Source organism: Dendrobates tinctorius, unplaced genomic scaffold (genome assembly GCF_039654945.1).
Source record: "Dendrobates tinctorius isolate UK_male_01 unplaced genomic scaffold, ASM3965494v1 ptg000205l, whole genome shotgun sequence".
Lineage (NCBI taxonomy): Eukaryota > Metazoa > Chordata > Amphibia > Anura > Dendrobatidae > Dendrobates > Dendrobates tinctorius.
This window is the reverse complement of record NW_027361872.1, coordinates 6584292-6603812: the sequence shown is the minus strand read 5'-3', so window position 1 is coordinate 6603812 and position 19521 is coordinate 6584292.

Genomic DNA, 19521 nt, shown 5'->3' with positions numbered 1-19521 from the left:
ATCCGTTACCCCTGATTTCTGATCTATTCTCCAGAGTTAAAGGTGCTTGCTGTTTTACCAAGCTTGACCTCAGGGGGGCGTATAATCTTATTCGCATTAAGCATGGGGATGAATGGAAGACGGCGTTTAATACTCCGGAGGGACATTTTGAGTACCTGGTGATGCCTTTTGGGCTCACTAATGCCCTTCTGTCTTCCAGTGCTTCATGAACGATATATTCCGAGACTTTGTGGATAAATTTTTGATTATCTATCTGGATGATATTTTGATCTTCTCCAAGAATTGGGACTCTCATGTGGAACATGTGGAACATGTTCGGACCGTGTTCCGGATTTTGAGGGAGAATTCCCTGTATGTCAAGGGATCGAAATGCCTTTTTGGGGTACAGAGGATTTCATTTTTGGGATTTATTTTGTCTCCGTCAACTATTGAAATGGACCCGGCCAAGGTACAGGCCATTTATGATTGGGTTCAGCCCACTTCTTTGAAGGCCCTCCAGAAGTTTTTGGGTTTTGCTAATTTTTATCGGAAATTTATAGCTAATTTTTCTGGTATTGCCAAGCCATTGACGGATTTGACTAGGAAGGGTGCTGATGTGCTGAATTGGTCTCTGGAGGCTGTTTCTTCCTTTCAGGAGCTGAAGCGAAGATTCACTTCTGCTCCAGTTTTGCGGCAACCTGATGTCTCATTCCCGTTTCAGGTGGAGGTGGACGCTTCTGAGATTGGTGCAGGAGCGGTGTTGTCCCAAAAAGATCCTGTGACATCTAAAATGAATCCTTGTGCTTTCTTTTCCCGAAAGTTCTCCCCATCCGAACGTAACTATGATGTGGGGAATCGGGAACTGTTGGCCATGAAATGGGCATTTGAGGAGTGGAGACATTGGTTGGAGGGAGCCAAACACCAAGTCGTGGTCCTTACTGACCACAAGAATTTAATTTACCTGGAGTCGGCCAAGCGCTTGAATCCTAGACAGGCTAGGTGGGCCTTGTTTTTCACACGTTTTGATTTTGTGGTCTCTTTTCTTCCGGGCACTAAGAATGTCAAGGCAGATGCCCTCTCTAGGAGTTTCCTTGCTGATTCTCCTGTTGTGACTAAGCCTGCTACCATCTTAGGCGAAGGGGTAGTTCTTTCTGCCATCTCGACCGATTTGAGACGTGCTCTGGAAGAGTTTCAGGAGGACAAACCTGAGCGTTGTCCCAGTGGAAAGTTGTATGTTCCTGACCAGTGGAGGAAGAGAGTGATGTCTGAAGTTCATTGCTCTGCATTGGCTGGTCATCCAGGTATTTTTGGTACTAGAGATCTGGTGAGTCGGTCTTTTTGGTGGCCCGCCTTGTCTCATGATGTCAGGAATTTTGTGCAGTCCTGTGGGACTTTCTCCCGGTCTAAACCTTGTTCTCGCTCTAGTGGCTTGTTGATGCCTTTGCCGGTGCCCAGGAGGCCATGGACCCATATTTCAATGGATTTTATCTCTGATATGCCTGTCTCTCAGAGAATGACTGTTATTTGGGTGATTTGTGATAGACTCTCTAAGATGGTCCATATTGTACCACGCCCTAAGTTGCCATCTTCCTCTGAGTTGGTGCCCTTGTTTTTGCAACAGGTGGTTCGCTTGCACGGGATTCCTGAGAACATTGTATCTGACAGAGGAGTTCAGTTTGTCTAGATTTTGGAGGACTTTCTGTTCCAAGCTGGGAATTCAGTTGTCCTTCTCCTCTGCGTTTCACCCTCAGACCAATGGGCAGACGGAGAGAACAAACCAGACTTTGGAGTCGTATTTGAGATGTTTTATTTCTGCCGATCAGGATGATTGGGTTTCATTTTTGCCCTTGGCCGAATTTGCTTTAAATAATAGAGCTAGTTCTGCCACTTTGATGTCACCTTTTTTTTGTAACTTTGGTTTTCACCCTCGATTTTCTTCAGGGCAGGTGGAGCCTTCTGCCTGCCCAGGTGTTGACACTGTGGTGGAGAGAGTGCACCAGATCTGGGACCAAGTAGTGGATAAGTTGTCTCTCTCCCAGGAAAAGGCCCAGCGGTTTTCCAACTGGCGTAGGACCGTTGGTCCCCAGTTTAAGGTGGGTGATATGGTTTGGTTGTCATCAAAAAATATCGCTATGAAGGTGGCTTCTCCTAAGCTTAAGCCTAGATTTATTGGACCTTACAAGATTTTGGAGATTATTAATCCGGTATCTTTTCGGTTGGCTCTTCCTGTCACATTTAAAATTCATAATGTGTTTCATAAGTCCTTGTTGAAGAGGTTTGTTGAACCAGTAGTTCCTGTGGTGGCACCTCCTGACCCTATATTGGTTGCAGGTAACATGGAATATGAGGTAGAGAAGATACTGGATTCCCGTCTGGCTAGACGGAGACTCCAGTATTTGGTTAAGTGGAAGGGTTATGGTCAGGAGGATAATTCCTGGGTCTCTGCCTCTGATATTCATGCCGAAAGATTGGTGCGTGCCTTTCATCGGGGTCACCTGAATCATCCTGGTGGCATGGATGAGGGTTCGGTGACCCATCCTCAAGGGGGAGGTACTGTTGTGAGTTCATTTTTCCCTTCACCATTGAGGTCTGATGAACTCCCTCCTCTGGTGAAGGAAGGTAGTGAGGCTGATTACCAAACACATGGGCAGCTAGATGATGACTGGGTGGCTGAAATTGAGGACTGGATATAAGGCTGCCGACGCCCTTCTTCCTGGCTGGTGATTTTCCTGCTGGATTCTAGGAGACCAGTCTGATTCCTGCATCTCAAAGCTAAGTTTTCTGCTCTTCTTTGTACTCTTCAGTTTTGTTTTTGTTTTTGCCTTGTTTTTTGGGAGTTCTGCCATCCCCGGCCGGGGGTGAGCTGAACTCCATTTTTGTCTCTGATCTGTTGATATTTTGCTCTGTCTTCAGAATATACCTGAGTGCTGATATAGTCTTTTGAAGCCTAGCGACTTCAGGGCCTGTTTTTCCTATCAGTCAGTTGGCTCATTTTTATAGGGTTTTTGCGGATGGCAGACAGCAGCTTTCCTATCCTGTCCTATGTAGTTAGCTTGGGCCCCATGGTTTGCTCAACCTATCTTTCTAGCTGTGTTAGTGTTTTCGTCTTGCTTCACCGTCATTATATGTTGGGGGCTGCCTATTGCTTTGGGGTCTGCTCTGGGGTAGTTTAATTTTTCCCCTTTCTGTCTTTAGGCTATATAGTTCTCCGGCTGTGATCGAGGGGTCTAGGGCACCGTAGGAACCCCCCACGGCTACTGCTAGTTGTTGTGGATAGGTTCAGGGGTCTGCAATCCGATAGCTGCCAACCTCTTTGGTTTTTCTGGACTTAGCTGGTATTTTGTTCTCTCCTCCTTCGGTGACTCATAACAGAATCACCAGCCATACCGCAGATCCTAGGGTACTCAATAGCAGGAGAGAATTGTAAGAAAAAAAAAAAAAAAGTGTCAGAATTTTTTTTTTTTTGTGTGTGCATATTTTTTCCTCTATATCTCTGAGGCCGTAGGGGGAATTTTTCTCTCAATGGAGATGAAGCAATTGTCTGATCGTGTGGAGCAGCTCGCTGCTGAAGTGCGGGGAATTTCCGCCTATCTTGCTCATTCACATGCTGCTGAACCAAAGATTCCTACTCTTGATGCATATTTCGGGGATCGGTCTAAATTCTTGAATTTCAAGAATAATTGTAAATTATTTTTTGCCTTGAAGCCTAACTCGTTGGGGAACTCCACGCAGCAGGTTAAAATTGTCATCTCTTTGCTGCGCGGCGATCCCCAGGATTGGGCGTTTTCTTTGAAACCTGATGATCCTATTCTGAATAATGTGAACGCATTTTTTCAAGCCTTGGGGTTGTTGTATGATGAACCTAATGCTATTGATCAGGCTGAAAAGACCCTGTTGGCATTAAGCCAGCGTCGGGATTCGGCAGAGTTGTACTGTGAAAAATTCAGAAAGTGGGCGGTCCTTACTACCTGGAATGATGGTGCATTGGCAGCCCTCATTCGGAAGGGTTTATCAGAAACTGTAAAAGATACTATGGTGGGATTTCCTGTTCCCTCTGGTCTTGACGATTCTATGTCATTAGCCATTCAGGTGGATCGGCGTTTACGTGAACGCAAAACTACACGAGAGATGTTACCACCTGTTGAACAAATGTCTGAACCTATGCAATGTGATAGAGTTTTGTCTAGGGCGCAACGTCAGGAGTTCAGAAGGCGTAATAAGCTGTGTTTTTTTTGTGGAGATGCCTCGCATATTATTTCTGTCTGCCCTAAACGAGAGAAACGTTGTGCACACATGTTTTCTGTGGGTGGTGTTCAACCTAAGTTTCTTCTGGCAATTACTCTGATCTGCTCCCTGTCCACATTTTCCACCAAGGCTTTTGTGGATTCAGGAGCAGCTCTGAACCTGATGGACTTGGATTTTGCTAAACGTTGTGGATTTCCTATGACACCTCTGCGGACGCCTATCCCTTTGAGGGGTATTGATGCTACTCCTTTGGCGAAGAATAAACCTCAGTTTTGGACCCAGGTGGTAATGCGGGTCGCCCCAGACCATCAAGAAAATTGCAGATTTTTGGTGTTGCATAATTTGCATGATACCATTGTTCTGGGGCTTCCCTGGTTGCAAATCCATAATCCAGTTCTGGATTGGAAATCTTTGTCTGTGGTGAGTTGGGGTTGTCGGTGTGCCCTTAGTGATGCTCCTGTTTTCTCCACCTCTCCCCAGTCACATGATGTTCCTGACTATTTGGCTGACTTTTATGATGTATTTAGTGAGAATGAGTCTGCGTCTTTGCCTCCTCATAGGAGATATGACTGTGCAATTGAGCTGAACCAGGAGTGTAAATTCCCCAAGGGTCGGCTTTTCAATTTATCTGTACCCGAGCACGAGGCTATGCGATCCTATATTAAGGAGGAATTGGAGAACGGTCATATTAGACCATCCTCTTCACTCTTAGGTGCTGGGTTTTTTTTCGTGGCTAAAAAGGATGGTTCATTAAGGCCTTGTATTGACTATCGTGCCCTCAACAAAATTACTGTTAAATATCAGTATCCGTTACCCCTGATTTCTGATCTATTCTCCAGAGTTAAAGGTGCTTGCTGGTTTACCAAGCTTGACCTCAGGGGGCGTATAATCTTATTCGCATTAAGCATGGGGATGAATGGAAGACGGTGTTTAATACTCCGGAGGGACATTTTGAGTACCTGGTGATGCCTTTTGGGCTCACTAAAGCCCTTCTGTCTTCCAGTGCTTCATGAACTATATATTCCGAGACTTTGTGGATAAATTTTTGATTATCTATCTGGATGATATTTTGTTCTTCTCCAAGAATTGGGACTCTCATGTGGAACATGTTCGGACTGTGTTCCGGATTTTGAGGGAGAATTCCCTGTATGTCAAGGGATCGAAATGCCTTTTTGGGGTACAGAGGATTTCATTTTTGGGATTTATTTTGTCTCCGTCAACTATTGAAATGGACCCGGCCAAGGTACAGGCCATTTATGATTGGGTTCAGCCCACTTCTTTGAAGGCCCTCCAGAAGTTTTTGCGTTTTGCTAATTTTTATCGGAAATTTATAGCTAATTTTTCTGGTATTGCCAAGCCATTGACGGATTTGACTAGGAAGGGTGCTGATGTGCTGAATTGGTCTCTGGAGGCTGTTTCTTCCTTTCAGGAGCTGAAGCGAAGATTCACTTCTGCTCCAGTTTTGCGGCAACCTGATGTCTCATTCCCGTTTCAGGTGGAGGTGGACGCTTCTGAGATTGGTGCAGGAGCGGTGTTGTCCCAAAAAGATCCTGTGACATCTAAAATGAATCCTTGTGCTTTCTTTTCCCGAAAGTTCTCCCCATCCGAACGTAACTATGATGTGGGGAATCGGGAACTGTTGGCCATGAAATGGGCATTTGAGGAGTGGAGACATTGGTTGGAGGGAGCCAAACACCAAGTCGTGGTCCTTACTGACCACAAGAATTTAATTTACCTGGAGTCGGCCAAGCGCTTGAATCCTAGACAGGCTAGGTGGGCCTTGTTTTTCACACGTTTTGATTTTGTGGTCTCTTTTCTTTCGGGCACTAAGAATGTCAAGGCAGACGCCCTCTCTAGGAGTTTCCTTGCTGATTCTCCTGTTGTGACTAAGCCTGCTACCATCTTAGGCGAAGGGGTAGTTCTTTCTGCCATCTCGACCGATTTGAGACGTGCTCTGGAAGAGTTTCAGGAGGACAAACCTGAGCGTTGTCCCAGTGGAAAGTTGTATGTTCCTGACCAGTGGAGGAAGAGAGTGATGTCTGAAGTTCATTGCTCTGCATTGGCTGGTCATCCAGGTATTTTTGGTACTAGAGATCTGGTGAGTCGGTCTTTTTGGTGGCCTGCCTTGTCTCATGATGTCAGGAATTTTGTGCAGTCCTGTGGGACTTTCTCCCGGTCTAAACCTTGTTCTCGCTCTAGTGGCTTGTTGATGCCTTTGCCGGTGCCCAGGAGGCCATGGACCCATATTTCAATGGATTTTATCTCTGATATGCCTGTCTCTCAGAGAATGACTGTTATTTGGGTGATTTGTGATAGATTCTCTAAGATGGTCCATCTTGTACCACGCCCTAAGTTGCCATCTTCCTCTGAGTTGGTGCCCTTGTTTTTGCAACAGGTGGTTCGCTTGCACGGGATTCCTGAGAAAATTGTATCTGACAGAGGAGTTCAGTTTGTCTCTAGATTTTGGAGGACTTTCTGTTCCAAGCTGGGAATTCAGTTGTCCTTCTCCTCTGCGTTTCACCCTCAGACCAATGGGCAGACGGAGAGAACAAACCAGACTTTGGAGTCGTATTTGAGATGTTTTATTTCTGCCGATCAGGATGATTGGGTTTCATTTTTGCCCTTGGCCGAATTTGCTTTAAATAATAGAGCTAGTTCTGCCACTTTGATGTCACCTTTTTTTTGTAACTTTGGTTTTCACCCTCGATTTTCTTCAGGGCAGGTGGAGCCTTCTGCCTGCCCAGGTGTTGACACTGTGGTGGAGAGAGTGCACCAGATCTGGGACCAAGTAGTGGATAAGTTGTCTCTCTCTCAGGAAAAGGCCCAGCGGTTTTCCAACCGGCGTAGGACCGTTGGTCCCCAGTTTAAGGTGGGTGATATGGTTTGGTTGTCATCAAAAAATATCGCTATGAAGGTGGCTTCTCCTAAGCTTAAGCCTAGATTTATTGGACCTTACAAGATTTTGGAGATTATAGAATCATAGAATCATAGAATCGTAGAGTTGGAAGGGACCTCCTGGGCCATCTGGTCCAACCCCCTGCTCAAAGCAGGATTCGCTAAATCATCCCAGTTAGATGTCTGTCCAGCCTCTGTTTGAAGACTTCCATTGAAGGAGAACTCACCACTTCTCGTGGCAGCCTGTTCCACTCATTGATCACTCTAACTGTCAAAAAGTTTTTTCTAATATCTAATCTGTGTCTCCTCCCATTCAGCTTCATCCCATTGCTTCTAGTCTTTCCTTGTGCAAATGAGAATAAAGTTGATCCTTCTACAATGTGACAGCCCTTTAGATATTTGTAGACAGCTATTAAGTCTCCTCAGTCTTCTCTTTTGCAAACTAAACATTCCCAAATCCTGCAACCTTTCCTCATAAGACAGGGTTTGCAGACCGGTCACCATTCTGGTCGCTCTTTTCTGAACTTGCTCCAGTTTGTTGATGTCTTTTTTAAAATGTGGTGCCCAAAATTGGACACAATATTCCAGATGAGGTCTGACCAAAGAGGAGTAGAGGGAAATAATTACTTCACGTGATCTAGACTGTATGCTTCTGTTAATACATCCTAGAATTGCATTTGCCTTTTTTGCTGCTGCATCACACTGTTGACTCATATTCAGTCTGTGATCTATTAGTATACCCAAGTCTTTTTCACATGTGCTGTCACTTAGCCCTATTCCTCCCATTCTATATATGCTTTTTTCATTTTTATTGCCCAGATGTAGTACTTTGCATTTCTCCCTGTTAAAAACCATTCTGTTAGTTGCTGCCCACTTCTCCAGTTTATTTAAATCTTTTTGAATCCTCTCTCTCTCTTCTCTAGTATTAGCTATCCCTCCTAGCTTTGTGTCATCAGCAAATTTAATCAGTTTACCCTCAATTCCTTCATCTAAATCGTTGATAAAGATGTTGAACAATACAGGGCCCAGGACAGAGCCCTGTGGTACCCCACTTGAGACATTCTTCCAACTGGATGTGCAGCCATTTACGACCACTCTTTGGGTCCGATCACTAAGCCAGTTATGAATCCACCTAACAGTTGCCTTGTCCATTCCATACTTAGTCATTTTTTCAATAAGGATTGTATGAGAGACTTTGTCAAATGCTTTGCTGAAGTCAAGATATACTATATCTACAGCATTTTCTTGATCCACCCAATCAGTAATACCATCATAGAAGGAAATTAAATTAGTCTGACATGACTTATTAGTTACAAACCCATGCTGACTCTGTTTAATCACTTCATTCTTATCCAGGTATTGACATACATGTTGTTTAATAATTTGTTCAAAGATCTTTCCTGGTATAGAAGTCAGACTCACCGGCCTATAGTTGCCTGGGTCCACCTTCTTCCCCTTTTTGAAGATAGGAACAACATTTGCTCTTCTCCAGTCTTCTGGCACTTCTCCTGTTCTCCAAGAATTTTCAAAGATTATGGAGAGGGGTTCAAAAATTTCTTCTGCTATCTCCTTCAGTACTCTGGGGTGTAATTCATCTGGACCTGGAGACTTGAATACATTTAGGTTAGCTAAGTGTTTCCTCACTATCTTTCTGTTTATAGATATCCTGGATTCTTCTATTCCCTTAATAGGACAGTGAAGAACAGTTGATGTTACATTTCCTTTCTGAGAGAAAACAGATGCAAAATAGGAATTTAAAAGTTCAGCCTTCTCAACATCCTGTCTTACCATTTCATCATTTTCATCCTGTAAAAATCCTATAGCATCTTTGACTTTTCTTTTACTTTTGACATATCCCCAAAATCCTTTATTATTGCTTTTGACATCTCTTGCAAGCCTCAATTCATTTTCAGCTTTAGCTAATCTGATTTGTGCCTTGCAGGTTCTGCAGACAGCATTATATTCTTCTATAGATATGCCTCCTTCTTTCCATTTTATAAACATTTTTTGCTTCCTTTTTAGCATGTGCTTAAGTTCTGTGTTCATCCATCCTGGTTTCCTTAAATGCTTCCTATTCTTCCCTCTTTTCGGAATTGTTAACAACTGTGCTTTGAGAATTTCATTTTTCAAGATTTCCCATCCTTCCTGGACATTTTTGTCTTTAAGGATATCCAGCCATTGGATCCCTCCAATTCTCTTTCTGAATCCCTTAAAATCTGCCTTTCTGAAATCTAACCTTGACGTCTGAGTCTTCACAGGTCTTCCGCCTCTAGTTATCCAAAATTCTAAAATAGCATGGTCGCTACCTCCTAGGGTCCCAGCCACTTTTACCTCCTCAACCATTTCCTCCCTGTTTATAAGGATTAGATCCAAGGTAGCAGTTCCCCTTGTTTTCTCCTTTACCTTTTGGAAGATAAAGTTGTCAGCAAGAGAGGATAAGAATTTCCTTGACCTGTTAGTTTTGCCTGAGAGAGATTCCCAACAAATGTCTGGATAGTTGAAATCTCCCATGACAACTATGTCATATTTTTTGGAGAACTTGGCCATTCGATGCATAAAGAGTTCATCCATATCTTCAGCTTGCACAGGCGGCCTGTAGTAAATGCCTACAATGGTGTCCTTTCCATTGTTCTGTCCTTGTATTCTTACCCAAACAGTTTCCACAGAACTCCCAGTCTCTGAAGCTTCAATCTCTGTGCAGATCTACGCATTTCTAACATACAATGCGACACCCCCTCCTCGTTTATCAAGTCTGTTTCTTGCAAATAAGTTGTATCCTTCTAGTCTTGTATTCCAATCATGTGTATTGTCCCACCAAGTTTCAGTGATTCCAATGACATCATATTTCTTTTCCGGTGTTAGTAGTTCCAATTCTCCTTGTTTGTTGCCCATGCTTTGTGCATTAGTATAGAAACATTTTAGTTTGTGATTGGTTTCTCTTTCTCCAATATTTTTTTTAATTAGATTCTTTCGTCTTTGTTCTTCCTTTCCACTTCTAATAGCAGAGTTCTCAGTAGCATTTGTCAGGTGTATGGCTTTTTCTGGTCTTTTGCTTCCCTTCCCATGTTGTTCTAGTTTAAAGCTCTCCTTACAAGTGTAGCAAGGCGACTTCCAAATACCTGCTTTCCAGTCTTCGTAAGGTGCACCCCATCTCTAGCAAGTAGTCCATCGTATAAGTAGTTCACTCCGTGATCCAGAAATCCAAATCGTTGCTGACGGCACCATCGACGTAGCCAGTTGTTCACCTGCAGAATCTTATTCCACCTCCTTGTTCCATGGCCATCCACTGGGAGGATGGAAGAGAAGACCACCTGCGCTCCCAGTTCTTTCACTTTCTTGCCTAAGTCTTCAAAGTCTCTGCAGATGGTTTCCAGGTCGTTTCTTGCGGTGTCATTTGTCCCCACATGTAGTAGCAGGAATGGGTAGTCATCTGTAGGTCTGAAGAGTCCTGATATCCTGTCAGACACATCTTTAATTTTTGCACCTGGAAGACAGCACATTTCTCTTGAAGTTATATCCGGTCTGCAGATAGCGGCCTCTGTTCCTCTCAACAGGGAATCCCCCATGACCACCACTCTCCGTTTCTTCTTCACAACATTTTTCTTTCGCCATCCAGGAGGACTCTGAAGGCGTACAAGGTTGCTGTTTGTTGGCAAAGTCTTATCCTGATGTATTTCTTCATCGTTTTCCTGCGTGAGAGCCTGGTACTGGTTTCTGAGCAGTAGGGGTGCTGACTGCCTCCTGATCCTCCTGCTTCTCTGGGTCACATGTCTCCAATCCTCTGTTTCTTCAGGTCTCTTATCGGTTGGCTCTTCCTGTCACATTTAAAATTCATAATGTGTTTCATAAGTCCTTGTTGAAGAGGTTTGTTGAACCAGTAGTTCCTGTGGTGGCACCTCCTGACCCTATATTGGTTGAAGGTAACATGGAATATGAGGTAGAGAAGATACTGGATTCCCATCTGGCTAGACTGAGACTCCAGTATTTGGTTAAGTGGAAGGGTTATGGTCAGGAGGATAATTCCTGGGTCTCTGCCTCTGATATTCATGCCGAAAGATTGGTGCGTGCCTTTCATCAGGCTCACCTGAATCACCCTGGTGGCATGGATGAGGGTTCGGTGACCCCTCCTCAAGGGGGAGGTACTGTTGTGAGTTAATTTTCCCTTCACCATTGAGGTCTGATGAACTCCCTCCTCTGGTGAAGGAAGGTAGTGAGGCTGATTACCAAACACATGGGCAGCTAGATGATGACTGGGTGGCTGGAATTGAGGACTGGATATAAGGCTGCCGACACCCTTCTTCCTGGCTGGTGATTTTCCTGCTGGATTCTAGGAGACCAGTCTGATTCCTGCATCTCAAAGCTAAGTTTTCTGCTTTTCTTTGTACTCCTTAGTTTTGTTTTTGTTTTTGCCTTGTTTTTTGGGAGTTCTGCCATCCCCGGTCGGGGGTGAGCTGAACTCCATTTTTGTCTCTGATCTGTTGATATTTTGCTCTGTCTTCAGAATATACCTGAGTGCTGATATAGTCTTTTGAAGCCTAGCGACTTCAGGGCCTGTTTTTCCTATCAGTCAGTTGGCTCATTTTTTTAGGGTTTTTGCGGATGGCAGACAGCAGCTTTCCTATCCTGTCCTATGTAGTTAGCTTGGGCCCCATCATTTGCTCAACCTATCTTTCTAGCTGTGTTAGTGTTTTCATCTTGCTTCACCGTCATTATATGTTGGGGGCTGCCTATTGCTTTGGGGTCTGCTCTGGGGCAGTTTAGTTTTTCCCCTTTCTGTCTTTAGGCTATATAGTTCTCCGGCTGTGATCGAGGGGTCTAGGGCACCGTAGGAACCCCCCACGGCTACTGCTAGTTCCCGGAACTATTTTTTTTTACTATAGAGCTAAATAGTAAAAGGCAGGTAGTTGCTAACAGAGGCAACCACTTGCCTGTTCTACCCACATTGGCTTATAGCATTCAAAGACTGCTGCTTCAAATGATTCAGTTGCTCCACATTAACAGAACAGCTCTTCTTCTTCCGGACTGCTTTGTCAATGGGGCATGACTGTCGACATTATGCTTATTTACAGCCAGCTCATCACAGTCAGGCAGCGGAGAGCCTGCTGTCAATCAGCATGACGTCGGCAGCAACGCCTCATCAAGAGATCAAAACAGATGAGAAGCCTTTACTCTATCAATGTGACGTCAGCAGAAGCCACTGAATCACCAACCTTAGTAATCTGTGACAGGTCTGTGCCTACAGACATCGGAGCAGGGCACAACAAGTATGATAAATGTTCTCTAGGGTACAACCTTTTAAATTATAACCTGCCCTACACTATGTAAGGAAAATTAAAAAATAATGAATTGATGCTTTAACTATGCTACAAATTGATTTCTTTTTAATTTTTATCAATGTTAACATCTTGGAAAATTTACTTTAAGTAAAAAATGGGAAAAGTTCAAACATTCTAAAAAATTTTATAAACTTAACCACCTCACCCCGCAGACCATTTTTTTTTTCATTTTCATTTTTTCTTCCCCTTCTTCCCTGAGCCATAACGCTCCCATTTTTCTGTCCACATAGACATATGAGGGCATGATTTTTGTGGGACAAGTTGTACTTTTAAATGAAACCATTCATTTTACCACATAGTGTACTATCAATTAGGAAAATTGATTTGCAGTGAAGAAATTAGATGCAATTTTAATCTGTCTTTACCATACCTGTCCCGCCACTGCCAATTCTATTCACCTGTCTTTAATCTTCTGTCATTATCCGCTAACATCTCTCTGGGTCTCCAGCCGCTATCAATCAGATCTTCCATTCACTAGGCCAAACAGTATGATGTATGGCATGATGCACACCATCAACAATAATGATCTGTGTCTGTGTGCCACATGTGATTTCGTGGACTGTGGCACAAATAATTGACATTAGTTATATTCCCTAAGATGGCATGGGGCCTAGTGTATGAAAGACTCGGACAAAAATGGCTGGAGGCCAGGAGAGAAGATTGAAGATAAAAGATAGTAGAACTGACCGTAGGACTGGCAGTGATGGGTCACATATACAGTTGTGGCCAAAAGTATTGACACCCCTGCAATTTTGTCAGATAATACTCAGTTTCTTCCTGAAAATTATTGCAAACACAAATTCTTTGTTATTGCTATCTTCATTAAATTTGTCTTAAATGAAAAAACACAAAAAGAATTGTCCTAAAGCCAAATTGGATATAATTCCACACCAAACATAAAAAAGAGGGTGGACAAAAGTATTGGCACTGTTCAAAAAATTAAGTGATGCTTCTCTAATTTGTGTAACTAACAGCACCTGTAACTTACCTGAGGCACCTAACAGGTGTTGCCAATAACTAAATCACACTTGCTGCCAGTTGACATGGATTAAAGTTGACTCAACCTCTGTCCTGTGTCCTTGTGTGTACCACATTGAGCATGGAGAAAAGAAAGAAGACCAAATAACTGTCTGAGGACTTGAGAAACCAAATTGTGAGGAAGCATGAGCAATCTCAAGGCTACAAGTCCATCTCCAAAGACCTGACTGTTCCTGTGTCTACCGTGCGCAGTGTCATCAAGAAGTTTAAAGCCCATGGCACTGTGGCTAACCTCCCTAGATGTGGACGGAAAAGAAAAACTGACAAGAGATTTCAAAGCAAGATTGTGCGGATGTTGGATAAAGAACCTTGACTAACATCCAAACATGTTCAAGCTGCCCTGCAGTCCGAAGGTACAAGAGTGTCAATCCGTACTATCCGTCGGTGTCTGAATGAAAAGGGACTGTATGGTAGGAGACCCAGGAAGACCCCGCTTCTTACCCCGAGACATAAAAAAGCCAGACTGGAGTTTGCCAAAATTTACCTGAAAAAGCCTAAAACGTTTTGGAAGAATGTTCTCTGGTCAGATGAGACAAAAGTAGAGCTTTTTGGGCAAAGGCATCAACATAGAGTTTACAGGAGAAAAAAGAGGCATTCAAAGAAAAAAACCCGGTCCATACAGTCAAACATGGCGGAGGTTCCCTGATGTTTTGGGGTAGCTTTGCTGCCTCTGGCACTGGACTGCTTGACCATGTGCATGGCATTATTAAGTCTGAAGACTACCAACAAATTTTGCAGCATAATGTAGGGCCCAGTGTGAGAAAGCTGGGTCTCCCTCAGAGGTCATGGGTCTTCCAGCAGGACAATGACCCAAAACACACTTGAAAAAGCGCTAGAAAATGGTTTGAGAGAAAGCACTGGAGACTTCTAAGGTGGCCAGCAATGAGTCCAGACCTGAATCCCATAGAACACCTGTGGAGAGATCTAAAAATGGCAGTTTGGAGAAGGCACCCTTCTAATTTCAGGGACCTGGAGCAGTTTGCGAAAGCAGAATGGTCTTAAATTCCAGCAAAGCATTGTAAGAAACTCATTGATGGTTACCTGAAGCGGTTGGTCGCAGTTATTTTGGCTAAAGGTTGTGCAACCAAGTATTAGGCTGAGGGTGCCAATACTTTTGTCTATCCCATTTTTGGAGTTTTGTGTGAAATGATCAATGTTTTGCTTTTTGCTTCATTCTCTTTTGTGTTTTTTCACTTACGAGAAATTAAATGAAGATAATAATACCAAAGAATTTGTGATTGCAATCATTTTCAGGAATAAACTGAGTATTATGTGACACAATTACAGGGATGTCAATACTTTTGGCCACAACTGTAGAAAGAGCCAAAGATAGGTGGCTACAAGATTATTTTTTAATACCTTCCCAGCCATTTTTCTTGATTGGAGCGCAGCGAATCAGAAAAAAACTCAGATTTGTGCGAATCTGATTGGCCTCAAAACTATTTGTTCTCCTCTACTGTAAGATGACTGTAAAATGTATTGTTTTAAACTCTTTTGATCCTTATATCATATTAGGATCTGTAATTTTTTCTCTCTTTGAAAACACCACAGAATATTTCTAAATCTTATATTTTCTAATTGCATTTTTGTCACATTAACTTTTTACTAAGCTACTTTGAATGGAGTAAAGATGAGCGTGTTCCTAACAACTGAACTCAGTTTCACTGGTGAAAAGAAACCTCTAATAACCTGAAAAATATGTATGTATTAACTAAACATTAGCAGATGCAGTATCATTAAATGGAAATCAATAGAATGGCTGGCAGCAAGTCCAGTTTATTGACTAACTTCAGATCACTGGTTCTGTCCATTAAATGAAAGTCTAAACTGCACTGTATTAACAGTTGTTAATCATCACCTAATGGTGGCCAGATTCAGCTTATTTTAATTAGGTTCTTACTTGCATTGATATATTAGCCATGCACATTGAATCTTAACTGCTTTGAATAACATGAACTGTTCAATCGGACTCCACATTGGAAGCTCAAAATATTTTGTTTTCCAAATAAAAAGAATTGAACTGTAGATGTAGTGCAAGTTTAAAATATATGTCCAACTGTGACATTAAAACTTGTAAATGTAAGTTATAGAAATGAGCAAAGCCAAAATTTGCTAAAATTGAGCTTGGAAATTTAGTTTGCATCAAATTTATTCTATGTCAATATAAGGACCCTGGATTGAAATTGTCTTCTGACTCCAAAGCATGATACATGAATGGGACGGGAACGAGTGAATAGCAATAAATTCTCAAACTCACCTGACCCAGTTACCTTTGCTCCCCACTGTTCCTTTTATAGCTTTCTTAGGCACCCGCTCCAGTGCTGGTCTCCTCTTCTCTCTTTGCCATCTCCTCTATTGCTTATGTGTGGCTACGCATGTTAATATGTTATTATGTTATAACAAGTAACAAGGCATTGCCGATGCAAGCAATGGTGTCAAAAAGTGAAGAGGAGACTGGTGCTGGAGTGGAATGAGTGACAGAAGTTATCAGAGAACTGATGGGGAGCTGCAATGGAAGGGACAGGTGAGGGGCTAGGTAAGTATGATAAAGTATTGCTTTTTAAACTCTTCCTTTCCTACAGTATACTGTATACATCGAGAAAAATGAAGGCTCTCTAGCTGCCAATTTGCTGGATTTGCATCAATTGAATTCTCAAAAATATGGATTTTCTAGAACCTTCAAATTTTAGAAAATTCTAGGTGAATTTGATTTGTTTAGAATCAATTAGCTCATCTGTAGTCTGTAGTAGCTATTAGTAATACTTACCGGTTCTTTATCCATTTCAAAAGATCAGCATTGGCACTGCCATAAATACTGTATACAGTTAGGTCCATACTTATTTGGACAGAGACAACATTTTTCTAATTTTAGTTCTAGACTTTATCACAATGAATTTAAAAAAAATTTTCAGATGCAGTTGAAGTTCAGACTTTCAGGTTTCATTTGAGGGTATCCACATTAAAATTGGATGAATGGTTTAGGAGTTTCAGCTCCTTAACCTGTGCCACCCTGTTTTTAAAGGGACCAAAAGTAATTGGACAGATTAAATAATTGTAAATAAAATGTTCATTTCTAGTACTTGGTTGAAAACCCTTTGTTGGCAATGACTGCCTGTCATTGCCAGTATGCAATGCTGGTTAAAGGAAACAGTCAGATGTGGTGGTACTCAATAGAGATGAGCAAACTTGTTCAGAAAATGTTCGCCAAGGTCAAATTCGGCACAAACGTAGCACATTCGGATTGGTTTCCCAAGCATTTCTCCTCAAAGTCAGCAAAATTTGCTCACAGATCAGTAAATGATTGTATTTCCACTAAAGCTTTTATTTTTACTTTGCTTAGGATAGTGGTTCTGTATGATGAGCGGGGGGTAGGATTTGTTTTATGAGGGGTGTCTAGGTCAGAGGAGCTGTTTAGTGTGATTTTTTTTCCTTTAACAGCTTATTGTGTGTACATTCCGGCAGCCAATTAGGGTGCAGAAATCATCCCCAACGTCATGACCCAGTCACTGACAGGGCACTTAGTGACTTTGGAGGCTGTGGGGCAGACAGTAGGGATAAACCTCTGAATTTAACACTTCCTCCACTGCCTCTGGCTCCACCTCAATTAGGGCCTCCAACTGTGTCCTCAACCTCTCCTTTAATGAGACATGCTTTCCAACAGTGAAGAGAGAATCTCCCCAATTTCCATACTGTGTTGCCAGAGCCCACCACAATCAGGCTCTGTTAAAATGAATGTCTTGGAGATAGTAGTCAAACAGTTGAGGACAGATATCCAGGCTGAGTTAGAGCAATGGCTGTCTTCACTGAACCTGGAGCCAGGGAAGGCTGTGTGCGGCCCTACATTGGGGCAACCTCACACATGTGCCTTGCATGCCTCACCTTCTCAACCTGGTGGTACAGCAATTTATCTGCCACTATCACAGCTTGGATGTGCTGCTGCAGAAAGCATGGTCACTGTGTGCTCACTTCTGATGATCACACCCACAGGTCATCAAATTGCATTGCATTTTTGGCCTACCGGTAAATCATTTGAATTGCGATGTTCCGACATGGTGGAATTCCACTCTGCACATGCTGCAATGACTGTGGCAGCAGTAACGAGCATTGATGCAGTATGTGCTTTTGCATAGTCTGGGCCAATGCAGCACAAATGTGGTTCAAATCAAACTTGCAGAGTGGGCACAGATGAAGGACCTCTGCACATTTATGAAATGGCAACTAAGATGGTTAGCGCTGATGATGCCATCATCAGCATCACTATTCTGGTCATCTACATACTGGATCACACTTTGAACAGTCTGCGTGAGGAGGTGGTAATTCAGAAGAAGAGACGGAAGCAGAAGAGGATGCGGAAGGGATAACAATATCTTTAAGTTCCGCACTGTTGTTGCACAGATGGGTGCCATGGGAGGTGGATTACAGCGATTGAGGAAGATTCTTGGTACCAGACAAACTGTTATTGAAGGTGAAGGAGCCAAGGAACAAATTGAGGAGGACAACAAGGAAGAGGTAATGGACGGGCAACAGTCAGGACATGATGAGGAGAATGATCCCCTCTCTGTTGCCTGTGGTTGGCGGAAGGGCACAGAGGAAGCAACCCTAAGTGTTACCCAGCCACCAACACACCATGGACTTGGACCTCATGGAAGAGTCTGACACATGAGCGCCTTCTTGCTGTACTGTCTTCAACACGATGCCCATATTCTTAAGGTTACAAATAGTGCTGACTACTGGGTTGGGCTGCAACTCTGCTAGATCCATGGACATCAAAAAAACATCAACAAGCTAAAGCAAGTTCAGAATAGAGTGACCAGAATGGTTACCAGTCTGCAAACCATGTCCTATGAGGAAAGGTTGCAGGATTTGGGAATGCTTAGCTTGCAAAAGAGAAGATTGAGAGGAGACTTAATAGCTGTATACAAATATCTTAAGTGCTGTCACATTGTAGAAGGATCATCTTGATTGTCATGTGTACAAGAAAAGACTAGGAGCAATGGGATGAAACTGAATGGGAGAAGACACAGATTAGATATTAGAAAAAACATTTTGATAGAGTGATCAATGAATGGAACAGGCTGCCACGAGAGGTGGTGAATTCTCCTTCAATAGAAGTCTTCAAACAGAGGCTGGACAGACATCTGTCTGGGATGATTTAGCGAATCCTGCTTTGAGCAGGGGTTGGACCAGATGGCCCAGGAGGTCCCTTCCAACTCTACCATTCTATGATTTTTTGATTCTATGACACTATGATTCATGGTACATGAGTAAATTTAGCCAGATGCTTTCCCCCTGGAAAGGGATGCCCGCATGCTGGAGTATCGAAACACGCTTGTAGACAATCTTAACAGTGGCTTTCCCCATAACAGCAGTGAAAAATTTCTACTGTGCCTCAAATGATGCCAATTTTTCATAGTGTCTGCCCCTCATTTTAGCAGCTTTTTGTCACCCTTTATGGTGTTATGTATACGTTTGGTCACCCATTGAAATTAATGGGATTCGGGATATTCGGTGAACCAAACTGGACCTTGGAAAGTTCGTTCATCTCTAATGCTTAACTGCACTGGAATAAAATCTTCAAATATTATGAGTCAAACAGAACACTCGTATATGACACTCACCACAAGCAAATAGTTTTTTTTTTTTTCTTCCAAGATCTCATATGAATGTACAGCTAAGACACAGACTGGGCTAAATTGAACAAATTTTATTCTCAAAAATTTGAATTTGCTAGAAGCCTCAAATTATGAGTGAATTTGACTAATTTAGAATCAGTTCGCTCAAGCCCATAGTCTATGAGAAATGCTTACTTGCTACTTTCCTTCCTAAATGTCTGTTTTTTTACTACATTTTAGCTCATCTCATTTAGAGCTACTGTGCCTACAGGAAATCAGTAGCATTTTAAAACACACCCACTCTCTCTTTTCAAATTGGCTAATGTGTAGAGACATGGCCATCATCTAAAAACTGTTTCAGGAAGAGTTTTCAGTAGTGTCATTATCATCACAGGCAGGATCACAATGACAAATAA